At 41.4% G+C, this 17,826-nt stretch overlaps 1 protein-coding gene across 1 annotated transcript in view; it reads right to left on the reverse strand.

The window, feature by feature from the left end:
* Positions 1-13,721: 13,721 nt before the first annotated feature.
* LOC306960690 (ankyrin-1-like) overlaps positions 13,722-17,826 on the reverse strand; it is a 222,220-nt gene continuing 218,115 nt past the window's right edge. Inside the window, exon 45 of the mRNA XM_079553166.1 lies at positions 13,722-13,958. The gene's annotated coding sequence lies outside the window, so the exon portion shown is untranslated. The remainder of the gene's footprint in view (positions 13,959-17,826) is intronic.

Below are 17,826 nucleotides of genomic sequence, written 5' to 3' on the forward strand. Positions count from 1 at the left end.
GACTAAACAGGACTAAACAGGACTAAACCAGGTCTTAAACACCAAACAGGACTAAACAGGACTAAACCAGGACTAAACAGGACTAAACCAGGTCTTTAACAGAACTAAACCAGGACTAAACCAGGTCTTTAACAGCACTAAACAGGACTAAACCAGGACTAAACCAGGACTAAACCAGGACTAAACCAGGACTAAACCAGGACTAAACCAGGACTAAACCAGGTCTAAAACATGCTTAACGTCGGGTTTAACCCTGGTTCTACAAAGCTGATTCACTTCCTGGAATAAATCTCTACAATATTAACCCATTCCATGTAATACAGTTAAAGAAAGAGCAAAAGTGAATCACAGAATCGTGCCACAGATGTGATAAAGTCATGTTAACATGTACTGTTAGGTCTGAAACTAGACTAAACCGGGACTAAAGAAGGACTTAACCAGGTCTACACGCTCCATGAAGCAGGTCCGTGCCATGACTGGTCTATGGCAGGTTTACCACTAATGTATTCAGGCTCTGCAGCCTCAGCCATTTATATATTTGTTCCTCTTTTGTTGCTTTTCTCACATGGAGCTCAGATTTGGAGACGAGCCATTCTTTTTAAACTGTGTTCTCTTGAATGAAGGAATCATGTCGGAATGTGAATGTACAACTCTTCTTTGATTTTTGGAAATAATGTATTACATGATGTGGACACAGCTTGATTAATACATGTATTGTACCAATAAAGTCAATATCATATTCTCCCAATGTCCATCCTTGAGGCAATATGATCATAAACTAGCACAAATGATGAGATATAATAAAAGGAAAGTGTAAATGTAAAGATCTTGTTTGAGACCGACACAGCTGTGGTCTATTACGCCACCTGCTGGTCACAAATGTTCCTTCTCCAAATATTAAGTACATGAAATACAGTATATTAAATACACTTCAGCTGCAGAGTACAGACGATGATTCAAGAACCTTCATTGAGGATGGACTTTTAACCCCTTAACTCGCACCTGAACCGAGCACATTTTCTCCAGTTTGGCTTTACCCCAATCCAAAAGCTTCTGGAAAAAAAGCTGTGAAAATAACGACAAAACTGAGACGAAAACAATGATGGAAATGGGACAAAAAAGTGACGACAAATTGATGAAAAAGTGGCAAAAATGTCACAAGAAATTGACAAAATGTGACAGTAAAATTACAAAAATATGAAAAAAATGTGATAAAAATTTTACGAAAAAATGACAAAAATGTGATAATGTAACAAAAAATGACAAAAATGTGATAAAAATTCAACAAAAAAATAACAAAAATTACAAAAATGTGACAAAAATGTGATAAAAATTTGACAAAAAAATGACAAAAATTTGACAAAAAAATGACAAAAAAATGACTAAACTGTGACAAGAATGTGATAAAAAAATTACAAAAAAATAACAAAAAAGTTACAAAAATGAGTTGAACGCCCAACATAAAAAATTATGGAAAAAAAAATCTGATGACGTGAGGAAAAAGATCCTCTCGGTTCAGGCGGGAGTTAAGAGGTTAAATGAAAACTCTGGTAGAAGACGACAAAAGATCGAGAGTTATCCGGACGAAGTTCTGTTGCTGGGGAAACTGTACCTGCTCAGCTCCGCACAGAATCAAAAACTGCACTTATTCAGGGAATGGGATATTCTTCCCAAACAATGAAAACAAGGTCTAACGTGGACTCCAGTGAGAGCGCATGATGTCTTCACCAAACATCAGGGGTGTGGAGAAGGGTCTGCAGCCGGCGGAGGGTCATGTGATCAGTGGAGCTCCACCCCTCCACAGGGCAAACCTAGCTTCAACAAGGGGTGGGTGGATGGATGGATGGATGGATGGATGGATGGTGGATGGATGATGGATGGATGGATGGATGGATGGATGGTAGGTGGATGGTGGATGGATGGATGGTGGATGGTGGATGGATGGATGGATGGATGGTAGGTGGATGGTGGATGGATGGTGGATGGTGGATGGTGGATGGATGGTGGATGGTGGATGGTGGATGGTGGATGGATGGATGGATGGATAGATGGATGGTAGGTGGATGGATGGTGGATGGATGGTAGGTGGATGGATGGTGGATGGATGGATGGATGGATGGATGGATGGATGGTGGATGGATGGATGGATGGATGGACGGTAGGTGGATGGATGGATGGATGGATGGATAGATGGATGGTAGGTGGATGGATGGATGGATGGATGGATAGATGGATGGATGGACGGTAGGTGGATGGATTGATGGATGGTGGATGGATGGATGGATAGATGGATGGATGGATGGATGGATGGATAGAGAGATCACATACAAAAAAACGAAATAATCAATTGTAAATGAATAATAAGCTATACTTTGAAATGATCCTACAAAGATGTTGCTAGCATTTGGCCTCTCCCAGTACATTCCTATGGCTCCAAACGGGTGTGAAGTTTGAACCACCAGGCTCCTCCATGGACACAAAGACCAGACAAGTACGGAACACCTCGTTTAAGCTCAGGTAAGAACAGATCTCAGTCTGGAAAAACAGTGGCTTGTTCCTTTAAGAGCTAGGATTCTTTAGGAATAGCTTTTTTCTTAACTCGGCTCTACTTTTCTAAGAGAACATCACAAGAGTTTGGGAACTAGGAGCAACTCTTTTCACTAAGAATCTTTAGGAATCCAGACCCTGTTCCTTAACCCGCGCCTAAAACCATCACATTTCCTCCAGTTCAGCATTTCCCATATGTGAAAGTCGACAAAGTGACAAAAACGTGACGACAACTCAACACAAAACGCACAAAAGAGCAACAAAAAAGTGATTTCGATCAGTTCTGTAGGTCTGAGCTTTCAAATGAGGCGCGACACTGGCCTATTGGCTGCAAAGCTTTTAGATTTGGGTGAAGCTGAACTGGAGAAAAGGTGGGGGTTCATCGGTAAAGTCGTGGCCTATCGTTCCGCAGACACAGAGAAAACACACACACACACATTTCATTTCTTTATTAATTTTTGTAAATGTTGAGCTGGTGTACCGAGTAAATTCATTAGATGTTGACAGAGTCGGCTTGTACATACATTTAAACTCATGTTGATTCTCCATAACAATAAAAAAGCAAACAAAAATAATCTCAAGTTCATCCCCGTGTTCCCCAGGTCGCAGGCGTTACCCGACAGTCTCTGTAGCCACAGCTGTATGATGCTAAAAGTACATCCATAACATAATCCCATTGGACAAGGAAGGGTGCATAGCATTCTAAGTAAATATATATATTTTTTTCATATATCTCATATATATATTTATAGATATATAGCCTTTTATGTTAAAAAGATTCTCTGTGCATGTGCGCAGTTGCATTCCTTAGTATTGAGTAATATGCTATTGCGTTAATAATGTCTTCAATCCATTCTAAAAGGAATATACAAGTTCTCTAGTTTTTGCAACAGTAATATTTTTGCATGAACTTGGTGCGCGGCGGTTTTCGCTCCGCGGGTGAACGTCGGCTTCAGGAAGGGAAACACCCCGGGTCGTTGTACGTCCGCTTCCCCTGTGGCGAGTGGGCCCTGCCTCAGAGGGACGGCTGTACGCACTTTACCCGCACTATACCCGCACTATACCCGCACTATACCCGCACTTTACCCGCACTATACCCGCACTATACCCGCACTATACCCGCACTTTACCCGCACTATACCCGCACTATACCCGCACTATACCCACACTATACCCGCACTTTACCCGCACTATACCCGCACTATACCCGCACTATACCCGCACTATACCCGCACTATACCCGCACTTTACCCGCACTATACCCGCGCTTTACCCGCACTATACCCGCACTTTACCCGCACTATACCCGCACTTTACCCGCACTTTACCCGCACTTTACCCGCACTTTACCCGCACTTTACCCACGAGTCTGCAGGTCTGAGAGGGACTGTACGCACTTTACGGCTGTGCAATATTGCGATAACGATATTATTGCGATATTTACTCAATCATTTCAACATGATGTGGTTCAGTTTGATTAAACACAAATCGACAATAAAAGCTAATGGACATTTCCACAGCTGTCATGTCTCAACCGAGAGCTTTTGCATCGTTTCCACCAGCCCTACCCTACCCTGCCCTACCCTACCCTGTACACTGTGCCGTGGCACCTAGTGAGATATTGTTTGGTGTGCCTTGAATTATCCAATCTCACCTAGATGTTTTTTTTTTTTTAACAAATGCATTATTATCCACAAATAGTGTACCGTTTTCGAGAGTCTATGCTGTCTAGTGATCGGCAGAGTAACCATATTATACTCTTTCATATCAGGTAGTTAATTTCTTTGAGACAAGAGAACTAGTGATGTATTGAGGCATTGTGGCGAGTGAGACTATACGGTGTTTCTAGTCAAGACTTTGATGAGAACATTTTCTGCTGGCGGTGCCTCGTGATTATATTTCATTATTTCAATGAAAAAAAAATGTGTCTTGGCTCAACAAAGGTTGAAAAACACTACTCTACTCTATCAGGGTAGGAAAAATAAGCCACGGCTTCAGCCTACACCTTTTCGGTTACCCGCCTTGTCTGTGATGAATTTGCAGTACATACTGTACTTTTTGTTTTATGTTTTTGTAACCGAATAAACATTCATTCATTCATTCATTCTACCCTACCCTAACCAGGCCAAGCTGGTACTAATAAAAGTACCTGTTTACTGTAAAATGGGCTGGTGGAAACATTTATAAAGCAGGTAAAGTAGAGTAGAGTAGAGCAGAGCAGAGCAGAGCAGTGTAGGGTAGGGTAGAGTAGAGTAGAGTAGAGTAGAGTAGAGTAGAGTAGAGTAGAGTAGAGTAGAGTAGAGTAGAGTAGAGTAGAGTAGAGTAGAGTAGAGTAGAGTAGAGTAGGATTAGGGTAAGGTTAGGGTCGGGTAGAGTAGAGTAGAGTAGAGTAGAGTAGAGTAGAGTAGAGTAGAGTAGAGTAGAGTAGAGTAGAGTAGAGTAGAGTAGAGTAGAGTAGAGTAGGATTAGGGTAAGGTTAGGGTCGGGTAGAGTAGAGTAGAGTAGAGTAGAGTAGAGTAGAGTAGAGTAGAGTAGAGTAGAGTAGAGTAGAGTAGAGTAGAGTAGAGTAGAGTAGAGTAGAGTAGAGTAGAGTAGAGTAGAGTAGGATTAGGGTAAGGTTAGGGTCGGGTAGAGTAGAGTAGATTTGTAGAGAGGACGTCACAAGTTACTTGGTTTTTCCCTATTGTGTCAAAAAAAGACTTAAAAAACACTAAGTTTAACTAAATGAGTAAATGTTGATGGCTTTTTGCGATACGGATATTGCATCACGATACTTCTTGTGATATGGAAACTGGTAACTTTAAAATGTGCCACAGTTCAACTTTTAGTGATGATTTGACTCGCTTAGTCCCATTTGATTTCCTTTAAAGTCTCGTTTTGCCACAATTCGTTGCTAAACCGAGTCGTGTGTTCACTCATATTGTGCCGCCCTAAGGACCGGCACATTTCAGACTTGCAAACTCGGAGATGATCAGCCAGGTCCGAGTTCAGATACGAGGTGAAGACGGCAGTGGCGCCCCCCTGTGGAGAAGTGCAGCTACTGATAAAACGTTAACCAAACCAGTGACGCTTGAATCACATCTGGTGTAAACAAACATTCACGTGGCGTTAGCATCGCAGCTAACTGCTGTAGCATCGGCTCGTTTACAGGAGTTTCTTCAGCTTGAACGCTCTGAGGTTGTTCGTCGGTGGAGTCGCACAGATGACGACCGCAGAGTTCCGAAACGCTTCTCAAACGTGCGCGTGCGTACAGCCGTCGCTCCTTTAAATACACCCCCTCCCCCCCCCCCCCAAACCCCTGACATCAGCTGCTTCAGCGCGAAAAAGAAAGCGGCCCTTTTGCGTCGGAAACGAGCAGAAACCTTTACAAAGCCCTTCGTTTGGAAACCAGGCGTTGTTTAAACAAAACAGCAAAACAGAAATGACGCACGTGAGGAAATATCCAAAGAAAGTCCAAGTGTCTCCGCCATGTTTGCATCGTGACCGCGCGGCGCTGTTTGGATTAGTAGTAGATACAGAGTGGACGTCATTCTCTATTCTACGCAAACACAGGCAACACGCACAGGACTAAAATCAGAAGCTACAGTACGACAAGACCGGACATTCATCATCACGGCGAGGCCATTATTGCAACATCGTGTTTTTTTTACGGAAAAGCAGTTACTCCATCGAGGACAGGGAAATACGCAGATGTTGATGATGACGTCACGCATTTTTACTCCGGCGGCCGAGAAGACGAGCGAGAAAATAACACTTTTCTTTATTGCAGGAAAAGCTGAGCAGGTCACGGACCGTTTTACGAAGTGCCGACCGGCTACTTGTTGTCGTTAGCAGATGCGCTAGCGAGAACGTTGATGTTTGGTGACGGCGAAAGGCTAAATGCTACATGTCGTGACTCGGGCTGGGGGACGTTCAAATCCAGACCTACAGGCTGTTAAATAAAGAACCATAAAACAGATTAATAATGTTCATTTGTTCCTTTTGTGTCATTCGTTTGAGATGAAACAACCACGAAACTCCCTTTAATTACAAAAGGGCGGGAAAAAAACGTTCAAAGTTTTTCTTATTTTTCCCCCATTTTTATCATTTTTCTCACTTTTTCCCCCCTAAATTTTTCACAAACTTTTCCAGATTTTTTTCTCCCCAATTTTACTCCAAATTTCCCCAATTTTTCATACTTTTTACAATTTTTCCCCCTAAATTTCCACCAATTTTCCCCAACATTTTAAACATGCTTTTCCCCCAATTTTTCATTCACTTTTTTTTTGCCCCATTTTATTTTTTCCAAAATTTTCCATATTTTTTTCCCCTAAATTTCCCACAGTTTTTAATACATGTTTTTTCCCCAATCATTTAGATTTTTTCTTAAACTTTTTCCAAAGTTTTATTTAGATGTTTTACTTTTTACAAGTTTTTGCATATGTTTTTCTATTTTTAAGTTATAAGTTTTCCCCTAAATTTCCCCCAATTTTTTCATCTATATATAATTTTTCTAAATTTGTTCTTATTTTTTCACATTTTTCCCCCAAATTTCCCCCAATTTGTATTTGGGTTTTTTCCCCAATTATTTATATTTTTTCCCAACATTTTTCTACTTCCCCTCCCCCTTTATTTTCCCAAATTGACCCTATTAATTACAAAAGGGCGGGGAAAAAAACAATTTTCCTTATTCTTCCCCCCATTTTTTAAATTTTTCTCCAAATTATCAATTTTTCACATATTTTTTTCTCCCCAATTTTACTCCAAATTTCCCCAATTTTTCCAACATTTTCTAACATGCTTTTCCCCCATTTTTTTCAATCATAGTTTTTTCCCCCCTAAATTTCCCCCAGTTTTTATATGTTTTTCCCCCCAATTATTTACACTTTTTCTCAAAAGTTTCCATATTTTTATGTATGTGTTTTTTCAATTGTTTTGCATATTTTATCTATATTTAAGTTATAAGTTTTCCCCTTAATTTCCACCATTTTTTCCACCATTTTTTTTAACGTGTTTTCTCCAAATTTCCCCAAATTTTTTATTTTTTCAAAATTTTTCCATATTTTCTCCCTAAATTTCCCCCAATTTTTATTTGTGTTTTTTCCCCAAAATTGTTCTATTCCCCCTCCCCCCATTTTTTCCCAAATTGACCCTAGTTTTTCCTCTTGCATCAAAACTTGAAAATAAAGATTTCATATTTCTCTGTATTTTCCCGATACCAGTCGACCCTAAACCTTTTCTTTTCAGTCCGGTTTCGTTCAGCGTTTCCAGCCCGAGTCTTGACCCCGCCCTTCATCAGTGTAAATGCAGCCCATTCATTGGATGATTGGTCCGGTGCCCTGCCTGCTAAAAAACACAAACTAACAAAACAGTCTCTCAAAGGATCACCATTTTATTGCAAAGGTAAGTCTTATTTTGCGTCTTTTCGGCCGCCGTTTTTTATACACCATTGAGGTAAAAATCAAAGACCCCGAACACACAGTCGTCTCCTGCCCGTTTTTACAGCCTCGAAAATGTCCAAACACACATTCATTCTTCATTCTTAAAAATAAATATCTAGAACTGGGCACTTGGCAGGTGAGATGGCTCGTCAAAAAACCAAGAAAAACAAAAAAATAAAACAAGGATGAGACACAAACTCACGAGGCTTCGTACAAAAAGAAAAGGATTCGTTATGAACTGACATCATTGCTTTAAAGTGGAGCCTAAATCTGCTGCTCACAGAGTCGGAGCCCACGTTTGAGGAAGAACATGGAGAGTCCACCCTCCGGGGGGGCCGCGTGGACAATCTTCTCGGCTGTTATTGCTGCTCGGATGTGGGGGGGGGGGAGGTGAGGGGGAGCTGGGGGGGGGAGGAGAGTGGCTCGGTCGGGACGGGCCACGCTCACAGTTACAGGTCAGAGAAACTCTTCACAGTGATTGGTGACGCTCGGGAAGAAAAAAGCAAAAGGGGCCGAAACCTGGACGTGCCCCCCAGGGAAAGTCTGGACGTGCTGTATGTGTACATTTTTTGTCATGTTTTTGTTGCTTTTTCATCGCTGTTTTAATTGCTTTGTCGTTTTTGTCACATTTTTGTTCATTTTTGTCATGTTTTTGTTGCTTTTTCATCGCTGTTTTAATTGCTTTGTCGTTTTTGTCACATTTTTGTTCATTTTTTGTCATGTTTTTGTTGCTTTTTCATCGCTGTTTTAATTGCTTGGTCGTTTTTGTCACATTTTTGTTCATTTTTTGTCATGTTTTTGCGGGCTATTTTCATCGCTCTTCGCCACGTTTTTTTTGTGTTGCTTTTCTGGCACATTTTTGCTCCGTTTTCATCCTCGTTTTCGTCGCTACTTTGATGTTTTTCTTTAAAGCTTTTAGATTTGAGTAAAGCTCGGTTAAGGCGGGGGGGGGGGGGGTAGGAGGAGAAAATTGAGAGGCCAGACCGGTGACCACAGAGCCAGTGGCCCCTCTGTGCACTTCCAGAATGGACATATGGCCAGTCCGCCCCTGGTATGAAGGCAAAACAAACGTATGTGAATGTAGAGGTGAATGTAGAGGTGAATGTAGAGGTGTCTGACCTCTTAACCGATTAGTGCTAGATCGTCTGCTCCGGAGGGACAGTCTGCTGTGAAAACGTGAGATATCATGACACAAATTAAGGTTAGGGCCAGGGAAATGGTTAACCTCTTAACTCCCACCGAGAGGATGTTTTTCCTCACGTCATCAGATTTTTTTTCCAAAATTTTTTGTTGGGTATTCAACTCATTTTTGTCATTTTTTCGTCAATTTTTTCGTCACATTTTTGTCACATTTTTATCACATTTTTGTCATTTTTTGGTCAATTTTGAATCAATTTTTTGTCAATTTTTGTCATTTTTTTTGTCATTTTCTTTTATCAATTTTTGTCATTTTTTTTGTCACATTTTTTACATTTTTTCATCCATTTTTTTGTCATTTTTTTGTCATTTATTTATCAATTTTTTGTGATATTTTTGTGACATTTTTGCCACTTTTTCATCAATTTTTCGTCACTTTTTTGTCACATTTCCATCATTGTTTTCGTCTCAGTTTTGTTGCTATTTTCACAGCTTTTTTCCAGAAGCTTTTGGACTGGGGTAAAAGCCAAACTGGAGAAACTGTGCTCGGTTCAGGTGGGAGTTAAGGGGTTAACTTTAAGGATTAGGATTAGGATTAGGATTAGGATTATTTGTATTTTTAGACAAACCAACTCATAGATCTATACAAAATCACAGCAGACCGTCCCTCCGGAGCAGACGATCTAGCACTAACCCTCTTAACCCCGCCTGGACTGAGCACAACTGAGCTTCCTGGAAAAACGCCAGCGTCGAAAGAGCAAAAATAATGAGACGAAAAAACGAGGATGAAAAAGCCACAAAAGAGCAACAGGAAAGTGACGAAAAGTGATGAAAATGTGGATCTACTTAGATGAGTTTTGTAGGTCTTTCAAAACGAGGCGTCACTCTGTAGCAGGGGTGTCAAACATACGGCCTGCGTGCCTGATCCGGCCCGCGAGATGATTTAATCCGGCCCCTGCCCTGTAGAGCGTAAACTCCAGGGTATGTAAAAAAAAAGTTAGGGATTTTTAAAGAATAACCAGAATGCTCACTCCAGCCACTAGGGGTCATTACATTTAAAAGAGTTCCACGCGTGTCCAGCAGAGGGCACAAGAGCTCAGGATATACATGGTAAATGGACAGAAGAATGACTATGTAGCACTTTGAGCCTTTGTTATTAATGAAGCTTTGACCAAATCACAGCTTATTATTATTAACATTTCCTCTATTATATGCGCCCCCCCTCCCGCTGTAGAGTGGGTAACCTCGGTAACGGTTGAGGTGGGGCTTAAGAGGTTAAAGCCGACGCCTGAGCAGTCCACTGGGGGCACAGGTGTAATTCCAAACAGCCCTTTTGTTCTACATTCAGTGCTTCAGTCTACAGTAGTGACCTGTGATGGCGGTGCAGTGCGGTCCAGTGCGGTCCAGTGCGGTCCAGTGCGGTCCAGTGCGGTCCAGTGCGGTCCAGTGCGGTCCAGTGTGGTCCAGTGCGGTCCAGTGTGCCCCGCCCCCGCCGCGAAGGCGAGGGCTGCTACATCTACTCTGAGGAGGAAGAACCGAGGGGGCTGTGAAATAAACACATTCACAACAAAAAAAAAAACCCGATATGGAAGATGTGGGATGTCAGGTTACTAAAAGCTGCTCCCTTTGTTTATCTCTGTTTGATGCAGGGACGTTTTCTAAAAGCTTATTGTAGTGAAAATAAAACAACACATTTACTGACGACACATCTTTGGCTGAACACTTCAGTCTGTAGCGTTTGTCCGCGAACCGAAACTTGCATTATTTCCACAAACATCGTCTGATAAAGTGAAACAATGTGGATTTACCCCCAAACGATGGCGATGCTTTATGTACCGCGTGTGCAAGGCCAACAGAGGGCGCTGTCTGATGGAGGAAACAAGAGCTGAAAGTAAACTCTGCGCACGGAGTGTTTTAGCTAACTTCCTGTTCGCCGGTGTAAGCTAGCGGGTACTTCCTGTCCACATCAACCCCTTAACTCCCACCTGAACCGAGCACTTTTTCTCCAGTTTGGCTTTACCCCAATCCAAAAGCTTCTGGGGAAAAAGGTGTGAAAAAGCAACAAAAAAGTGACAAAAAATTGATGAGAAAGTGGCAAAAATGTCATTAGAAATTGACAAACAATTGACGAAAAAATGACAAAAAATTGACAAAAAAATGGACAAAAAAATGACAAAAAAATGACGAAAAAAAGACAAAAAATTGACAAAAATGAGTTGAATACCCAACAAAAAAATGATGGAAAAATAATGTGATGATGTGAGGAAAAAGATCGTCTCGGTTCAGGCGGGAGTTAAAATTTAAATAAAGGTCAAGTGTTTTTCATCAAAGTAAGCTCAGGTTTTAGCATGTGTTAGCATCAAACCAATGCTAGCCGTTAGCTTCCAGCGCTAAAACACCTGCGTTTCTGGACAGACGGGAGCAACGTCTACGTCACAGCAGCGGCGCCGAACAGCAGCTCCGGTGAAATGAACTTCGAATTTACATCTGAAATAAACGTTTTTATTAATTTATCGAATGTGAAAAGGAGGCGGGGCTTCAGATCATTCGCAGAGAAGACGCTTTAAAACTGAGCTAAACCCACTGTGATCACCACTTGTTAATAACGTTTACTTGTGTCACTTTAATAATCTCATTACAGCGTCAGCTTTGTCCTTTTATATTATCATTAAATTACAATCGTACAGTCTACCATGTTGCTTTGTAGCTTTTGAGCTAATGGTTCAATCAGTAAAAGCTTCCTGTGTGAGCCTTAATGGCCGCTCAGACTCCTCCTACACAGCCTGTCCCTTAAAAGGGCAAAAAGGCGGGAAGCCCTGCGCTCGAGGAGTGGGCGGAGCCTCCACAGAGCTCCAGAGCTTGATTGACAGGCTCTGGAGCCAATTAATGCACTGAAAATGCTTCCAAATTTCAGGCTAATAAACAAAAACTAGCCTGGTTAAAAATATTTCACCTCCCCCAGCGTGGTCACATGGGTCACATGGGTCACATGGGTCAGAGCTGTTTTTAGAAAAAGAAAAGACTCTTAAGAGCCAGGCTTTTGAGCCGTTCTTGGGACGTTTGAAGTCCCATTAGAATCAATGCTCCCAAGTGTTTCGCCGCTGGCCACCAGGGGGCGGTATTACAGCAATGTCAGCTCCCGCCATGAGGACCATGTTCCTCACCCACTGATTAGGCCTAAGCACGTTTAATCAGTCTGATTATTTACAGATTAATGACGTCACAAAGTGCATAATACACGGCCACCAGGGGGAGCTGTTTCCCCAATAATGAGCCCTGACAGCAGCGTTCATTTCGTCGACTAAAATATTTAGTCTTAATTTTAGTCAGTGATATTTTTGTGACTAAAATTGGACTAAAACTAAACTAAAAGTTTCTCATGAGACTAAAACTATGACGAAAATGTCCAGATATTTTCGTCGACTAAAATGAGACTAAATAAAAATGAAAAGGAGAGACTAAAATCATCCAAACTTCTATTGAGCGTCTGAAAGAGCCTCAGGTCATGTAAATCCTCTGTTAAAGGATCAGCTCATGAAGCAGAGGAACCAGATTAAATATGATTATAATCAATATTATCAATGCAAAGTCCACTAAATTTACCTGCAATTTTAGTCGACTAAAACTAAACTAAAATTGAAAACATTTTTTCATAATATTTTATCCTTTTATCCGAGAAATGATCCGAGAACCCGAACAATGTCATTTTTAACTTTACAGTTCCCGAATGTTGCTCCCATCCATACAGAAGTCTCCTCTGGTAAAGCTTTGAATACGTGTGTTTAAATAGATGACATTATACGTGACAGAAGCTTCCGTTAGCTCGGGAGTTAGCATCGTTCCGTGATCGGGAGTTAGCATCGTTCCGTGATCGGGAGTTAGCATCGTCCCGTGATCGGGAGTTAGCATCGTCCCGTGATCGGGAGTTAGCATCGTTCCGTGATCGGGAGTTAGCATCGTCCCGTGATCGGGAGTTAGCATCGTTCCGTGATCGGGAGTTAGCATCGTTCCGTGATCGGGAGTTAGCATCGTCCCGTGATCGGGAGTTAGCATCGTCCCGTGGATCGTACATAATTGGGGGTAAATCGTGTCCCGTATCAAACAGCTCTGCAGAAACATGACACCGATTAAACAAAACCAAAGCCGTGTTCTGGCGCCCCCTGCAGGACGTCCACGCGGAACCACACACTTTAGCTTTAACCCGCGTTCATGTCGGTAGATGAATCTCCCAAAAAAATGGCGTCTGTACTTTGGGGGGCGTGGCCAGGTGGGGGAGGGGGGGGAGGAACTGTTGCCTAGAGAAAACAGTTAGAATTGAATCCCGTACTTCCTTTTTTTCTTTTTAAATTTTCGCATTTAACAGTGGCCCCCGTGAGCGCCCGTGTTTGTTCGCATGCCCCCCTCCCGCCCCCCCCCCCCTCGTATCGTATTTAAAGACAGGCCATGCGGCTCACTCATGCTCATACACATACAGGAAGCACGTTTGGTTGCTTTTTTTTTTTTTTTTCTCGTTTTTTTTTCTTTTTTTTCCGTAATCGTCCGTGTCGTCGTTTTATACGAAATCATGCGTCTTGCCTAGAGAGAGTAGATGTTTTTTTTTTTTTTTTGGGGGGGGGGGGGGGTTTAAAAAAAATCTCATAAAAACTACAGTAAAACCATGTAATCCTTCGTGGTGGCGTGCTGAAGGGTCCGGTGGTCCGATTGTTAGTTTGTTTCTGCTGCTGCTGCTGCTGCTGCTGCTGCTGCTGCTGCTGCTGCTGTGAGGTGGTCAGGGTGGTCAGAGAGGTCGGCGCCGCCCGGTCATGTGTCCGTGTACGATGGTTTGGGTGAAGGGGTGGAGTCGTGCGGGGAGCTCTGCGGAGAGAACAAGGGGGGAGAGGGTGAGAGGGCGGTTTGTCTTTTGCTCTTGTTAGAGGGCGTTCTGTTCAGATCTCACATTAACCTTCACCTTCAGGCACAAAGAAAAAAGCGATTCATAGTTTTCACTGAGTGGCATCACTTAAAGGTAAAGTCTCACATGTGAACTGCAGTTAGCTAAGGCAGGCTTAAAGGGATGTTTCAGGATGTTTGACATTGGGCCTCCAGAGTGTTGCTGATTTCTGGAGATATTTATTTGTAATTCATGCAGTTCTGAAGAGTTTCGTGGTGCTAGGCTAGTGCTAGGCTAGTGCTAGGCTAGTGCTAGGCTAGTGCTAGGCTAGTGCATGTCTATGGTATCAGCTAGCCTGCATTAAAAACAGTGTGACCCGCTCCATAAAGCACCTGAGGCAAATCACTTATAACACCAGACTAACCAGATAAATGTCTGTGTCTGTGGTCCCTCGTGTCGCCTTCGCGGGTCATTTTGACACAAGGTGACACAAGGGGGCGCCCTTCCATCCTTCTCAGTGTAAATGTGAGTTGACTTTCTTCAGAGTGAGACTTTAGGTCAGACATGAGTGACAGTAACATGAGGCTAAACACACTGAGCTCTTTGTTTCCAAAGGCTGAGGCCTCATTGCTCTTCAGGCACAGACTGAGAAGTGAAGAAGGAAGTCATGGAGCTTCTGCTTTAGACAGAACTTCAGACTCTGCTGCAGGTAAGAGTCATATCATATTCTGAAACTCAAATATGTAGTAAAGACATAATATATGAACATTTTTTATTACAATTACAAAAAGAAAGATATTTGAAAATCCTGTATCTAATCAAAATATATATATATTTTTTAATTATCATTCTAAAAAAAATCCAAACAAAGCCAGGTCACTTGTATCTGCTGTAGGTCATGTTTGTCCCAGTTCCTCTGAGTCGTGGTGCAGCAGGACTGATGTGGACAGATGTTACAGAAGAAGCTCATGAGGTTCATTTCTTCAACAGTTTCTATAGTAACTATTTTCTCCAAAGTAAAAGTAGATCTACCACAGTCCTGTCCACATCTGTCATGGTCCACATCTGTCCTGCTGCACCACGACTCAGAGGAACTGGGACAAACATGACTCTACAGCAGATACAAACGACCTGGGTTTGTTTGTTTTTAGAATGAGAGTAAATTTAAAAAAAACTATTTTTTTTATTAGATACAGAATTATCAAAGATTTTTATTTTTGTAATTGTAATAATAATTTTCCATATATTATGTTTTTACTCCATATTTGAGTTTCAGAATATGATATGACTCTTACATGCAGCAGAAGTCTGAAGTTCTGTCTAAAGCAGAAGCTCCATGACTTCCTTCTTCACTTCTCAGTCTGTGACTGAAGAGCAATGAGGCCTCAGCCTTTTTACTGCAAACAAAGAGCTCACTGTATTTAGCCTCATGTTACTGTCACTCATGTCTGACCTAGAGTCTCACTCTGAAGAAAGTCAACTCACATCTACACTGAGAAGGTTGGAAGGGCGCCCCCTTGTGTCACCTTGCATCCAAATGCCCGGAACATGACAGCGGGTCAAAAGTTGCAGATTTCGCGGCACTAACAACAGATCTACGGCCCTTGACCCCGTGTACGCTTCAGTATGTGGCCCCCCCATGAAAAAGGTTTGGACCCCCCTGATGAAGTCTACCCTGGCTCAGCACCAGTGTGGTTTTTGTCAACGAAGATGACGATGAAATCATTCATTTGTGTCCACGATAATTAGTTGACACATCAGGTGGTGCTAATTCGAGGCTGCGGCTCCAAAATATCTGTTATCAGAACTATTAGATTTGGACATATTAACCTCAAATCTTCGGTCACAATTTATTTATCTTTTACGAAAAAAACAAACATTTATACACCTTCAAATATGTCTAAACCTGTCTGTGTCCCCCAAATATGAGGTCAACCTTCTCAAACAATTGTAATATTGATTCATTCACAATTACAAACCCACCTGTAATGTGACGTTTGATTCTAAAGCTCAGCCAAATAAGAACATGTTCATAAGGTGAGTCCACGGTGACCTTTAACCCCTTAACTCCCACCTGAACCGAGCACATTTTCTCCAGCTTGGCTTTACCCCAATCCAAAAGCTTCTGGAAAAAAACTGAGACAAAAACAATGATGAAGATGAGACAAAAAAGTGAGAAAACTTTGATGAAAAAATGACAAAAATGTGACAAAAACGACAAAAAAGACAAAAAAATGACAAAAAATGAGACAAAATGAGACAAAAAAAATTGATAACAAAAAAATGACAAAAAAGTGTGAAAACTTTGATGAAAAAATGACAAAAATGTGACAAAAAAGACAAAAAAAGACAAAAAAATGATAAAAAAAGACAAAAAATGTGACAAAAAAGAAAAAAAAAAAGACAATGACAAAAAAGTGAGAAAACTTTGATGAAAAAATGACAAGAAATGAAAAAATGACAAGAAATGTGACAAAAAATGAAAAAAAAATGAAAAAAATGACAAAAAAATGACAAAAAATGCGACAAAAAATGAAAAAAAAATGAAAAAAATATGAAAAAAAAAAGAAAAAAAAAAGAAAAAAAATGTGACAAAAAATGAGACTAAATGAGACTAAATGAGACAAAAAAAATTGCTAACAAATAAATGACAAAAAAGTTACTAAATGAGTTGAAACCCCCCCAAAAAAAGATGGAAAAAAATCTGATGACGTGAGGAAAAAGATCCATTTAGATGAGCTTTGTAGATCTTAGCTTTCAAATGAGGCGTTACACTGGCCTACAGGATTTGGTTAAAGCTGACCTGGAGAAAACGCTCTCGGTTCAGGCGGGAGTTAAGAGGTTAAAGGTTTCGTGATGGTAAAAATGTGAATCTTTCGTGTCTAATTCTGTCACTTCAAACCCTGGATCGCGGTCGAGGCTTTGCTCCCAGAGTGAACCGTCCTCTGGTGGAACTTCTGTGGACGTTAGTGCGAGTTCTGAACAGTCCCCCCCCCACAGACCTGCCGCATGCACCATATAGCACCATATACACTCCACAGCTCCTGCTTGACCTCTGCGGTGACGACCCTTAATGCGTTAGAACAGCCAAAGCATCACACACACAGAAAAAAGAGTCTGAGAACACGTTAAAGCACACGTTAAAGCACACGCTAAAGCACACGCTAAAGCACACGCTAAAGCAGCTCGGGACCAGTGGCTTTTCAGATTGTTAGAACACCAGATCCTGTTTAACATTATCGTTCCTCATGCTTCTCTGCAAGTTCAAACATAGCTGCGGTTTCAGTAGTAACATATGCAGTTTTCTAGGTCCGGGTGCAGTACTTGTATGTGCACTGTACTGACTTATACTGCATATGAGTAGTACTGAATTAAAGGCTCCTTCACCTGGTTCAGTTAGTTCCAAAAAGATCCAAACCGTTTTGACTGAGGCAAATATATTTGTTCATATTGTTGTATTACATTAGAATGGGCAACATTACACTTTAATTGTATTTCCATGTGTATTGGTAGTGATGTTTTATGTTTTGTTTGATGCATTTGTGGGAACAAGATCACCCTCATCAGCTTCTTCTCTGCTTATTGAAGAAAAGGTAAAGGTATCGCCCTCTCAGATGTTCTACTGATCTACTCTTCTACTTTCCACAGGCTGAGATGACTTTAAACAAAGCACTTTCATTTTTTTATATGGACTTTTTATTGTACAGTATTTTACCTTACGTTTCTTTGTTTGTTTTTATGTAATGTCCGTTTATACGTTGACTGTGCACACTTTTTTCCAATGTAGTTTTTACTAGGGATGCACCGATACCGGGATATCGGGCCGATACCACATGCTTGTACTCATACTCG

Source organism: Gobius niger, assembly GCF_951799975.1.
Source record: "Gobius niger genome assembly, chromosome: 1".
Classification (NCBI taxonomy): Eukaryota; Metazoa; Chordata; class Actinopteri; order Gobiiformes; family Gobiidae; genus Gobius; species Gobius niger.